Below are 12,904 nucleotides of genomic sequence, written 5' to 3'. Positions count from 1 at the left end.
AACGAAGAAAAAAAAGCTAGACGAGTAGGAAACTTTTTCATTTATTGAAGAAAATAGAAACAGGAACACGACAACGCGTCAATTCCGTCCCGCCTCCTGAAGTAACAGTTTGGCGGGTTGGATAATAAATAACTCATTAGACGTTTGATTGTGTAGTATCGCTGAGTATTTTTACTAAATACGGCACAACTCGTAAAAATACTCAGCAATAATACACAACAAAACGTCTAATTAACAATTATTGCACGAGCGCGCGTTGGATATGAGATGATAGATAGCCAACGAAGCGCGTAGCGCTGAGTTGGCTATAATCATTTCATATCCAACAAGAGCGAGTGGAATAATTGTTTTATTAAAAACGTTAAATTAAGTATAAAATTTTATTAAATTTTTAGCTCCCTTTTATTATTAAGCTGACACTTACGATGGCCATATTTGTAGATTATGGTATGTTGGTTGATATACCATAATGGCTAAGCCAATAAAAAGTCTTGAATTGCATTATCCAATGATCTAGTTTTTAATAATAAGATATATATATCTTATTGCTAGACACTGTAAAAATATCACTGACAAGGAACTTTTTCCTCTGTGGATAGCTAAAAGCGGAACTCCATTTTTAAGAAAATAGGAATATTTAAAACTGTTTGGTTGGCTTTCCGTTCGACTTAACGCAATCTTGATACCTTGTTTCCGTTCTTGTGCTCCATGCTCAAGCGATACTGATGAATATACCGTAATAATAACTGTACGTTGACCCCAATAGTTGACTGTCACGTTCTCAGGACAGACTATGCAAAGCAGAAAACCTGACTCTTGATCAAGGATACAAAACTGTTCGAGAGTTTTCGTGATAATAATAGTTGTTATATTGGTATTACCGAGATGTTGCTGTCAACCCCGAGAAAGCAAGATATTGGTTTACTTCGTAATTCGGTTCTTAAGTCAATCCCGTGCATGTTCCACGATTGTCCGCGGAGGAAAGGGGCAGCTGAAAAGTCCCTGGTCCTGATGCCTGTTACAAGAACATGCACAGTTTGAAAATTGTTCTTAAAGCAGACTCTTTGTGTGTTCGGGGGGAGGGGGGAGAGATAGGATCTGTGCAATCAGTTCTGACATGTGGAAAATGCATAGGACACAACTCTGCTATTTTAGTACGGTTATCGTTATCAGACACAATGAGAATTACATGAAAAAAATTAATAAATAAAACGGAACCGAATCGTTGAGACAGAATCGTTACGACATCAATGGGTTCTCTGCATCTTCTATTTTCTATCTGCCCTTTCGCCCTCCCTTTCCCTCTCACGTACAAAACAAAGATCTGGTCGGCTTGCTGACAAGTATTATTATTAACAGAGTTTCAACTAGCCGCAGCGTACTGTAACGTGAAAGGTATTTTCTCTTGCGAAATACTATTTATTAACAGTTTTATCACCGATGAAGGAGACAGGTTCTACGTAACAGAGACTAAATAATGTAACATTCAGAATAAAACTCCATGAAATAAATACGTTTGATAAGTTCCTTTCTTAACTGGTGCATATTCGCTGACGTTTAAACCAATCGTGTTCAAGCAAAATTATATGATGGATTAACTATCTGAACGGATCTTGGACATCACTGTCCGCCTGTTATCCTTTTTTTCGAGAGGTAACAATCATAGTGACGTCATTTGCAGCCTGGAGACGAAAGATTCCGGTAGCCCGGCTAAAGATAATACGGTTCTTCGCAGCAGTGTCAGTACGCTTTCCCCTATTCTCTCCCAGATCAGAACATGTGGACCGCTATGTAAAGAAATACTGCAAAGTAGTAGGATGATTAAAGATTCATTCTTCAGTTAAAACTTATCTTACGTTTGTTCATAGAGGCCAAATGTTCATATTTTTTCTTAATTAAGGTCGACATACTTCGAAGATGATACTGATCGTATAAAAAGTCATAATTGTTGATCACGCCCTTCAAACTGCCAGACTCCTAGCCTCGGTCGGATGATGAAGTAGAATTATTGCGTCTCACTATGAGCCACACGTTGGTACGTATTCCTTCGCTCTTTGCTTGGCACTAATTAAACGGAACAAAAGAGTAAGGACTAGAACCAGCTTGCCACCGTGATACTGGAACATGTAACCATTGGACCTTGCCACGTAGTTTCTACTGTAGCACTGTATCATTCTGTGTGAGTCTTAGGAGTCTTATTCCTCTTTGTCTATATCTTCCTGCGTAGTAGGTGATGCCCATGGCTGGTGTTCTCCTAAACAAGGCTGTGTGTAGAATATTACGGCGTTAACAAGTGTGTTCCAGAACACAATCCTCCAATCTTCTTGTATCTAAATGAGAAAAACAATTACAGCCTTTAAGCTTGCGGAATGGACTACCATTGTAAACAGTGGAATGTACAGGGCAGAAAAAGGGCAGATTCAGTTTCGAAACAAAGCATGCGTGGTTGGTTCCTTGAGGTCCCTCTTATACATGTCAACTTACTGGGTTATAAATCCAGGAGCTGATGCAAAGGGTGGGGCAATGTCCAAATGATCGACAGCGTAACCAATAGCATTTAAACCAGAAAATTCAACACCCAATACCAGGAATATAACACTTGTTCTCCTTAGCCAAATATAGCCTGTTGCCACTATAAATATTCCAGCTAATAAACCTATGGACAGAATCGGAGAAGATTCATCTTTAAGTGAATCTTAAAGTCAAAATTTCATCCACTATCAAGTGAGATTTACGCATGGCCCGCATACATCTCTCCACATACGCTCAGACTATAAGTTTTGAAAATTTGAAAAGTTTGTTTTGACTTAAATGGAACGCCATAGACTGGCGCGCGAAATACCACAAAAACGATCCTACAATAAAAAAAATTTTCATTTATTTTCTCAAGTCAGAACAAGAAACTCACAATTCATCGAAAACATTACTTATTTTCTCTTTTTTTTTTTTTCACTGTTGTCACTTTTTTTTTTTTTTGCAACAAATGCAAAGAATGTTGGTTTTTTTTTTTTGTGCAATAAAAGCGTACAAGAGAACCAGAGCCGCATGGCTTTCTCCCGACCGGCTCACGTCAACCCGTCCAGCTCTGTACACGTCAGCTTTTGGTACACTTTTCTATGGGATTGCGCGAGCGGGGCCAGACGGATCATATGCTAATTTTACTAATCCCTGCGACAAAGACGATCATATGCGAGCCTTAACAGAACCATAGTTTATGCTACTGGCCTTAGTGATTGCTAACTACTTACAGATATACAAATGTAAGTATTACCTGCCCCGTAGTAAATTTTTCGTATTGTACCAACTTTACAAATCTTGTATCTTATGAGCATGTCAGCTGTTATTCTTCCTACTGGACCTAGAATGGCTTTAAACAAATACGGACAAGCCGCTAGGAATCCGGCCAGTCTGAAACGAGAAAAAAATAGACATTGTCTTTACGTCGGCAGGTGAATTCATAACTTTTATGTACATCCTAAAAAAAGCATACGTCTCTTTGGTGGTTTTGATAATGTTTTCTTCGTTTAGCTTTTCATGTCTTAGTCTTGCCTAATTTCTATGAGAATCTACTTTAAGGAGATGCGGAGAAAAGGTTACTGGTAAGGCTCATTTTTTCAGCGTCTCGAGTTGGCCCGCCTGACCAAGACCAACAATGTGGCAATTAGAGAAAAAAAAAAAAAGCAAATTTAAAAACTGCCAGGGAGCTGGAATAACTCAAAGTCATCAACAATGGATAGTTCTCATTTGACTTTAATCCATGGGTTTTAAGGACCTTAATCACAAAATAATGCTCTCAAAAACAAACATCTGACAGAGTAATGGTAGCAAATTTTAAAATGTCGACTATTTCAGCGATATTCCCTCGTCATAGATCCAACAGAGGGTAAATTGATGCTCAAGAATTCTTCTAAACTTTTCAAAACTCGCCACAGTCGCTTGCCTAACTCTAGAGAATCATAAAGAAAAATGCTTATTGTTTGACTTTGCCGCAGATGCCTGATCCAGTAAGGTGAAAGTTTTGATGACAGTTTAATGACATATTACAATATTACAAGAAATATGCACTGCCCGCAGTCAGCAAAGGCTAGTCGAGGCGGGCAGTGTTTAATACATATATTAAAAAAATATCAAATAAAAAAGATTTACAGAGAAGAGATTCAAAATTCTAGACAAATTACACCTCAGGGCAGGAAACTTTCTTTTCAATTCACTTGTCCCTTTGGACAAGTGTAGTGTGTATTTTACTTGTCCGAACCACAAAACTACTTGTCCCAAAAAATCGGCAACAGCAATTCAGGGTTCCAAAAATCCTTTTTTATCAGTTCAACAGTGCCCCAGTTAAGTGGAAATCAGTGGCGACGCTGAGCGAAGAAATCAAATACACAGCTTGCACAAAAAGAAAACAAAGTTTATTTCCTAGGCTCTTAGTTGTAAAATACGGGAAAAAATTATTTATTATTTGTCCAAAGTCAGGCAACGTTAGAGCTCTACAACTTAGGCCTAGTTTATACGTCGCCTCAGTCGAATTTAATTCAGACCAATTTAATTCCATTAAATTCTTCGTTCCTTCAACGTAAACCGTGGCGTGGTTTTATGCGTCGAAATCAATACGATCGAATTTAATTATCTTCCCAAATGCAGTGCCTCGGGTCGCTGCGGGCTCGCCAAAATAAATTGAAATACATTAAGAAAATGTATGCATTTCATTCGACGCGACGCTAGTGGGACGTTAAAACTGAAGACGCGTTATCGCTATTTTATCCGTCTTACCAAGACGGGTAAAACGTGAAGGACGAATTCAATTTACCAGACGAATTTAATTCGTTTTAGACGTCGCGCTATCGTCAAATTCAATTGCTTGTGGAACCTTGAATTAAATTCGACTGTGGCGCGACGTATAAGCTAGGCCTTACTTGTCCAATCGCACAGCTTCGATCATCTTTTTCCTTGTCCGAATGGAAAAGTTACCCGTCTCCGACGTTCGGACGGGCCAAGTTTCCAGCCCTGAAACTACATTAATACATTTAAGATGAGGCAAGAAAACAGAACAAGCTGGGGTCTTATAGTTGTGCTATTAAAGTAGACAAATCAATATAATCGTCATATTTTTTTCGAGTCTCTGGAGGAGGAAATCGTGAGTTTTACTCTTAAAATTGTATTTTGATAAGGTCCACATTACATAAAATAACTTTGTGTTCTATAATAATTATGTGGTTGCCATGACACCAACACATGAGAATTTTAACAGTGAGAAACAGTGATAAGAGTTTCCATCAGAAGGTCAACCCGCAAAACTAACATGTATTGTAAATAGTAAAGGAGAGAAAACACTATTAGATATGGTGTTAATGCTAAAGTAATCTAAAATTGTGGACAGAGAAACTAAGTTGAGGTAACAGCTAAATGCAAGCTTGGTGTTTGTCTAAGCCTGTGTATAACTGTACAGCATGTATATGTCACACCATTTTGACCCCTACTTCATTCTTCAATGTTGTTTTATAAGTGACTGTGGTTTTTCTTTTTTTCTCGGATAACATTGATGCTAATGTACATGTACTGTAGATTAGTTTTATTCACATAATAGAGACTTTTGATCCCAAAATGCACAAGTACTTTGCTGAAAACAATACCATTAATAGTACGAGCATATACAACTTTGTAAGGGGTTTTAGGAGGGCTTATAAATAAAGGGCCTTACAAACACAATGTATATATCTAAGGGAGCTTAAATTTACCAGAACAGAAACACTTTGATACAAGCTGTGGCAGCACTCATCAAAATATGTTTTACATTTGAGAAATTGAATTCATTTCATTACATTTGGAACAGAATTAAATTAAAGCTTAACAACTTGAACAAATTAAGCTGGAATGTAACAAAAAAGTAGTTCAGACTTTTAGCTTGAAGCTCATGTTTTCTCTTAATTATTAAAATTTTAATGTTGAATTCGAAGCAGTGAGGCTTCCAGCTTTGTTATAATTAAAACAAGAAAAACCATATAATTTTATCTCAGCCAGTAAGAAGTACATCATTATGAAATAACAACATTGACCACGCTTTGTAATGGCAATTATGATCTTCCTGGACAATTAGATGCTACAAATGCTGTATTTACTGACGCAAATAATGATCTCTTTTTTTTTAAAAGGCCAGAGCAGCAGCTACTTGTGAACCACTCGACATGGTTATTGCGAGTTGTTGGTTTGCGGCAAGATTACTGAGTTGATTTTGAAAATGGCCATTTCTTACCTCTTGATTGTGTTTTTTATTTTCTTGAGATCTCAAGACACAATAATAGCGTTCAAAAGATATATTTTTAAAAGCGAAGACAGATACGACTCAGTTTTACTTCCTTTAAAAAGAATAGACAGTACTCTTGTCTTCTGACTGCTGTCATCAAACTATTTGATTCGGAGAACTCCTTCGCGACATAGAAAGGAATGACAAGGACACATCAAAACCAGTCTCCAGACACTTTATCTACCTATAGTCATTCTAAGCAGTGTCAATGAACGCTGTTCATTTCTACTAATTCATTCTTCTTTTTCTCGTCACCCAGTTCCCACCCAGCATTTAAGCTCCACTTTCTGCATATAAACACACACAACACACAATTCTCCCATTTGCTCTGTCAGGAAGGGCTAACGCTCCAAATGTCAGCTTTTTAACTCTTTTACGGTGGTGGCCAATTTACAATTTCAACTTAGTTGATAAAACCAAATTACCATGTTACACCAACTGACGCAGCACCACAGTTTCTTTAGAAACTTACCCCTTTTATTCCTTAATTTTGACATTTAGAAAACGGAGGAGATTTAAGTATGTTGAAGTCATACATGTTTTTACTCAGAGTGTTTGGAAGGTGTATTTAGTAAGCTCAAATAACAAATTGTAGAGGAAGATGATGATCATTTTTTGCTCAGGTTGACCGAGGACAATAATAAACAGAACATTTAACTGTCCGAGATAAACACAGGTGCATGATGTTGGTATTAGTAAGCTTGGAAAGAAATTAGTGAAGGACCCAATTTTGTTTATTAATTCAGTTGCAGCCTAAGCATACATGCGAGTCATTAAGTTGTTAAACACACGTCATGGTTTTTTTAATTGTTGTTTAACTGCAGCTAGAACTGAAAATCGTTTCTACAGCTGACTACATGTATACTCTTTCATCAACAATTCCGAAAGAGTTATTTGAGGCTTGATGCTCATGATGATGTTAAGGATTTCCTAAATTTTAAAAGGAATTAATAAAGAAATGATCTTTTATAAGATGTTAAACTTACTTGAACCCTTTTCAAATGGTTCCAAAGGCTGTACTTCACAGAAATCACAGACAAGAGCAGGCAAATCACCTACTCTTCATCAACTTACATTGTGTCATCTGCTATAAAAAACAAAACTAAACTAAAACAAAAACACGAGGGAAATGAATTCAATTTTTCATATCCTTATCAGCAAATGTGACTGATTAACTGTTGTTCAGTTATCACAAAAGATATAATTTTAATGAAGCAAATTTGACCTGCAGATGAAATTCAAGCAAAGAAACGATCCTCACAAGTTGACTGTAATTCATATAATTATTATAAGCAATTGCAGAAACGAAACCAGAAAACATTCAGGCTTTGAAAGGATTCAAACCCCTGCCTCCAAGATACTAGTTGAGCAGTCTACTACCAACTATCAGCTACAAAGCCACATGTTTAAATAGGCAAAATTTTGAAGCAAATCTAATAAAAATTTTCAATGAATAATCAATTTGAGCTGCAGGTGAAAAGTAAGCAATGAAACAGTCCTTGCAGGTGGACTGGACACTAAAGTACCAAGAGAGAGATTACTGAGCCATGAAGCCAGATTCAGAGCAAAAACTAAGAACAATGAACTCATTTGCCCCCAAAAGCTAAAAAGGAAAGATTTTCAACAAGGGTTGTCATAGGGATGCCCAGCATCATTACTGAAAGCTTAATCCAGTAAGGTTCAAATTACATAAAAATTTCTGTGTTGACTTCTATAATAAATATGTGGTTGCCATGACACCAACACATGAGAATTGTAACAGTCAGAAAAACAACTTGAACAGTGATAAAAGTTTCCATCAGAAAGTCAACCAGCAAAACTAACATGTATTGTAAATGGTACAGGGGACAAAACACTATTAGATATGGTGTTAATGCTAAAGCAATCTCAAAATGTGGACAAAGAAATCAAGATGAGGTAAGAGAGCTGTCTGTCTGAGCCAAATATATGTACAACTGTACAGCATGTATGTCACACCATTTCGACCCCTAATTCATTCCTCGATGTTGTTTTATTGGCAACTGTTTTTTTCTTGGATAACATTGATGCTGATGTACATGAATTGCAGATCAGTTTAATTATTTCACATTATAGTGACTTTTGGACCCCAAAATGTAACAAATACGTCTGTATACAAGTACTGCACTGGAAACAATACCATTAATTAACTCAGCATAACAGTATAAAACTGCTGGTTTAATTAATAGTCTGAGCATATACAACTTTGTAAAGGGTTTTAGAAGGGCTTATAAATAAATGGCCTACTTCATTCTTCAATCTTGTTTTATAAGTGACTGTGTTTTTTTTTTTCTTGGATAACATTGATGCTAATGTACATGTACTGTAGATTAGTTTTATTCACATTATAGTGACTTTTGACCCCAAAATGCACAAGTACTTTGCTGAAAACAATACCATTAATACTCGGTGTAACAGTATAAGACTGCTGGTTTAATTAATAGTACGAGCATATACAACTTAGTAAGAGGTTTTAGAAGGGCTTATAAATAAAGGGCCTTACAAACACAATGTATAATTATATCTAAGGGAGCTTAAATTTACCAGAACAGAAACACTTTCAATTGATACAAGCTGTGGCAGCACTCGTCAAAATATGTTTTACATTTGAGAAATTGAATTAATGAAAATTTCAATTCATGAAGCTCTTGATACATTTTGTTTCTAGTACACACTGTAAGTCAATACATATATTGTTTTGCTGTGTAGTATTGCTGATCGAGTATTTTTACAAGTTGCGCTGTATTTTGACGAGCCCGTAGGGCAAGTAAAAATACAAACAATGAGTAAAAAACTACTCAGCGATACTACACAACAAAACATCTAAGACGAGATTTACTATCCAACAAGCTAAATTGTTATTTCAGTGTGAGGGAATTTTGCAGATATTTCTGGAGTACAAATGTCGCGTGATATTTGTGCTTGCAATTGTCTTGCACGTTATTTGTACTCTTCAAAACACAATTGGATAATAAATATATCTTATTAGTCAGACGTTTTTTGTGTAGTATCTTGCTGAGTATTTTTAGGAGTTGTGCTGTATTTTAACAAGCCCATAGGGCGAGTCAAATACAAACAACGACTAAAAATGCTCAGTGATACTACATAACAAAACGTCTAATAAGAGATTATTATTCAACACGCCAAATTGTTATTTCAGTGCGGGCGAATTTCGTGGACATTTCTGAAGTACAAATATCGCGTGATATCTGTACTCGTCTCGCGCGTCACTAAAGGACCAAACAGCTCATTTTATCGATTTCTCGCCTCACTTCATGACCGATACTGAGGGAGGTTAAATGTCTTTGCCCTATATTTCGATGGAAGAATTTAGAATATTTAAAATAATCGCCTAAATTTCGTGGTGTTTGTTGTGACTAACAAAAAGCAAAACGAAAAAATCAAAAGGTTGCATGGTCTATGTACTTTGAGTTGTTCAACGAGGTTAGGTAAATGGACTGGAGGTCATTGTTTTGTCCACCAATCCATTGCTTGGTGATCAGTTCTTTCAACATTTGTTAAAGGATAAGTACGCAGTGGTGCTAATAAGATACATTTCATAGACATTGAATAAGTTGAAAGTCTTGTTATTAGACCTCACCTGTCGAAGTACAAATTCGAATTTTCATCCAGGAGGGTTTGAAGTTACTTCCCACATCCGATGTACAGAGTGAAGAGGAGAAAACTCTTTTTTTTAGAAAAGGTTGCCAAATGTAACACAGCTGTCGAAACCAACCGTCCTAACTATACAGTGCGACATCAATTCTTTCAGTATTCAATCCACAGCCGTCCGCCACTTTGAATGTGGTTGCTAGGTAACTGAGTCGAGAGGAAGTCATGGCCAATCAGAAATAAGAAACCGCGTTCAAAGAAATCTTTGCTTTTCATTGGAAAATCTGGATTTTGGAAATCCAGATTTCGGATTTTAGGGTGATTCCCTCGTTTTGCACTGCGCAACCTTTTCTGTTCATAACATTGCGACATCCAAGATGGCGGCCGTTCTTCCCGCTAGCGTGAAAAGAACAGACAAGGGACGGTTTAGCGGAGCAAAAGCTTTTATTCGTAATAAGAATGCCGCAAATCGGCTAACACTTCCAGGTCTGCTCTCGAAAAACAAGTAAATGAAAAGGAAGTGCGTGATCCGGAAGTCTGCAGTAGATTTCCACTTCGCGGCCGTCGAGTTGTAGAATTAAATGTCCTCACTGAGGCTTTGGACGGGAGCTGTGAAGCGTGTGGGGCAGCTCTACGGCTCTCCGACTGCGTAAAAGAAACAGTCTCTGGGCTAGGATCACTACTCTACATAAACTGTTTAAACTCCGAGTGTGGAAAGACAAATATCTGTCGAAGAAAGAAGACCCACCGCAGGTAGCACCGGAACAACGCGAGGGAGACCAATCTTTGATGTAAACACGAGGCTCGCTGCGGGTTTGTTTACATTTAATGTTGCTAAGAATATTGTTTTCCACAATAAAAGTACCCATTTAACATCTAGAAAAAATCCCAGCCCCAGATGGGACTTGAACCCACGACCCTCCGTGATCTAGTCGGATGCTCTAACCAATGAGCTACTGAAGACTCGACTGGAACCGCATCGCGCGGCTACACAGCCAAGTATTGGTAAGCACCTGTGAAAACTCACCAACAGCATCACGCTGTCACATTAAGGCATATCAAGATGGGGCCAACCAACCTCCAAAGTGAGCATGTAAAGATGAAACAATTTTCAGTGTAATAGAAAAAATCCGAGCCCCAGATGAGACTTGAACCCACGACCCTCCGTGATCTAGTCGGATGCTCTAACCACTGAGCTATCGGAGACTCTATGGTGAGCAACGGTCAATTTGTGGGCCTCGACTGGAACCGCATCGCGCGGCTACACAGCCAAGTATTGGTAAGCCCCTGTGAAAACTCACTAACAGCATCACGCTTACCAATACTTAGCTGTGTAGCCGCGTGTAAAGATGAAACAATTTTTAGTGTAATAGAAAAAATCCGAGCCCCAGATGGGACTTGAACCCACGACCCTCCGTGATCTAGTCGGATGCTCTAACCACTGAACTACTGGAGACTCTATGGTGAGCAAGGGTCAACTTGTGGGCCTCGACTGGAACCGCATCACGCGGCTACACAGCCAAGTATTGGTAAGCGTGATGCTGTTAGTGAGTTTTCACAGGTGCTTACCAATACTTGGCTGTGTAGCCGCGCGATGCGGTTCCAGTTGAGGCCCACAAGTTGACCCTTGCTCACCATAGAGTCTCCATATGATGTGCGATCCTCGCAGTAGATAGCGCTATTTATGCAATAGCGAAAATCAGACCTGAAAAAAATCAGGCCTGTACGGGACTCGAACCACTGACCTTTGCGATACTAATGCAGCGCTCTACCAATTGAGCTAAAAAGCCAACTGGGAGCAGGCCGTTAAGTTGATTCGTAATAAACCCGTGAAAGTGATAAATGAGATGCAATAAATATATGAAGTTCATATATTTTTGAACTGCGGTATTAGATACGTATGATGGGCGATCCTCGCAGTAGATAGCGCTATTTATGCAATAGCGAAAATCAGACCTGAAAAAAATCAGGCCTGTAGGGGACTCGAACCACTGACCTCTGCGATACTAGTGCAGCACTCTACCAATTGAGCTAACAAGCCAATTGAGCTAATAAGGCAATTGAGCTAACAAGCCAATTGAGCTAACAAGCCAACATTTATCACTTTCACGGGTTTATTAAGAATCAACTTAACGGCTTGCTCCCAGTTGGCTTGTTAGCTCAATTGGTAGAGCGCTGCACTAGTATCGCAGAGGTCAGTGGTTCGAGTCCCGTACAGGCCTGATTTTTTTTTTTTTTTTTCTTCAGGTCTGATCTTCGCTATTGCATAAATAGCGCTATCTACTGCATGGCTTTAGGGTTGGTATGACATTCGTACTTAGCTGCCCGCTCCCGATATTGACGATGATCTTTATTCTGACAGACATACTCTACGAAATGAATATTGACAGATAATTAAATAAGTAATAATAGGCAATAGAAAACAATTAAAAAGCTGACGTTTTGAGTATAAGCTCTTCGTCAGAGCGAATGGAGGAATTGTGGGTTGTGTGTGGGTCTTATGCAGAAAGTGGAGCTACGCTATTGGTGGGAACATGGTGACGAGATAAACATGAATAGATTAGTAGAATGAAAAGCGTTCGTTGATACCTATGGGATTAATAGTGCCCATTTCAAAGATAAAATTTTGTTCAAGAGTTTTGCGGCTCTCCGAGCTACCTAAATGTAAGGAAATACCACAGATTGCCATATGCTAGTCAGAATGATAAGGTAGATTAAAAGGTCTAGCGTTTTACTCGTCACCATGTTCCCACTAATAGCGTAGCTCCACTTTCGGCATAAAACCCCCACACAACCAATAATTCCTCCATTCGCTCTGACGAAGGGCTAATGATCGAAACGTCAGCTTTTTAACTCTTTATGGTGGCCAATTTACATTTTCGACTTAGTTGATATTACCAAATGACCTTGTTACCCCCACCGACGCAGAATCAGTTTCTTTAGAAACTTACCCCTCTATTCAATAGAAAATAA

At 38.2% G+C, this 12,904-nt stretch overlaps 1 protein-coding gene and 1 long non-coding RNA gene across 2 annotated transcripts in view; both read right to left on the bottom strand.

Annotated features, from left to right (window-relative positions):
* LOC111320911 (uncharacterized) overlaps nt 1–12,904 on the bottom strand; it is a 66,969-nt gene that overhangs the window by 15,910 nt on the left and 38,155 nt on the right. The gene's annotated exons all lie outside the window — the stretch shown is intronic.
* Nucleotides 26–7,338, bottom strand: LOC148743180 (uncharacterized). The gene is made up of 4 exons (XR_016002569.1): nt 7,288–7,338; nt 4,914–5,010; nt 3,272–3,408; nt 26–2,330 (listed from the first exon to the last, which is right to left on the bottom strand). It is a non-coding gene; the product is annotated as an uncharacterized LOC148743180 (long non-coding RNA).

The sequence above is a fragment of the Stylophora pistillata genome, chromosome 1 (genome assembly GCF_964205215.1).
Source record: "Stylophora pistillata chromosome 1, jaStyPist1.2, whole genome shotgun sequence".
Classification (NCBI taxonomy): Eukaryota; Metazoa; Cnidaria; class Anthozoa; order Scleractinia; family Pocilloporidae; genus Stylophora; species Stylophora pistillata.
The sequence above is the reverse complement of the archived record's forward strand: the minus strand, read 5'-3'. Positions and strand labels throughout refer to the sequence as shown.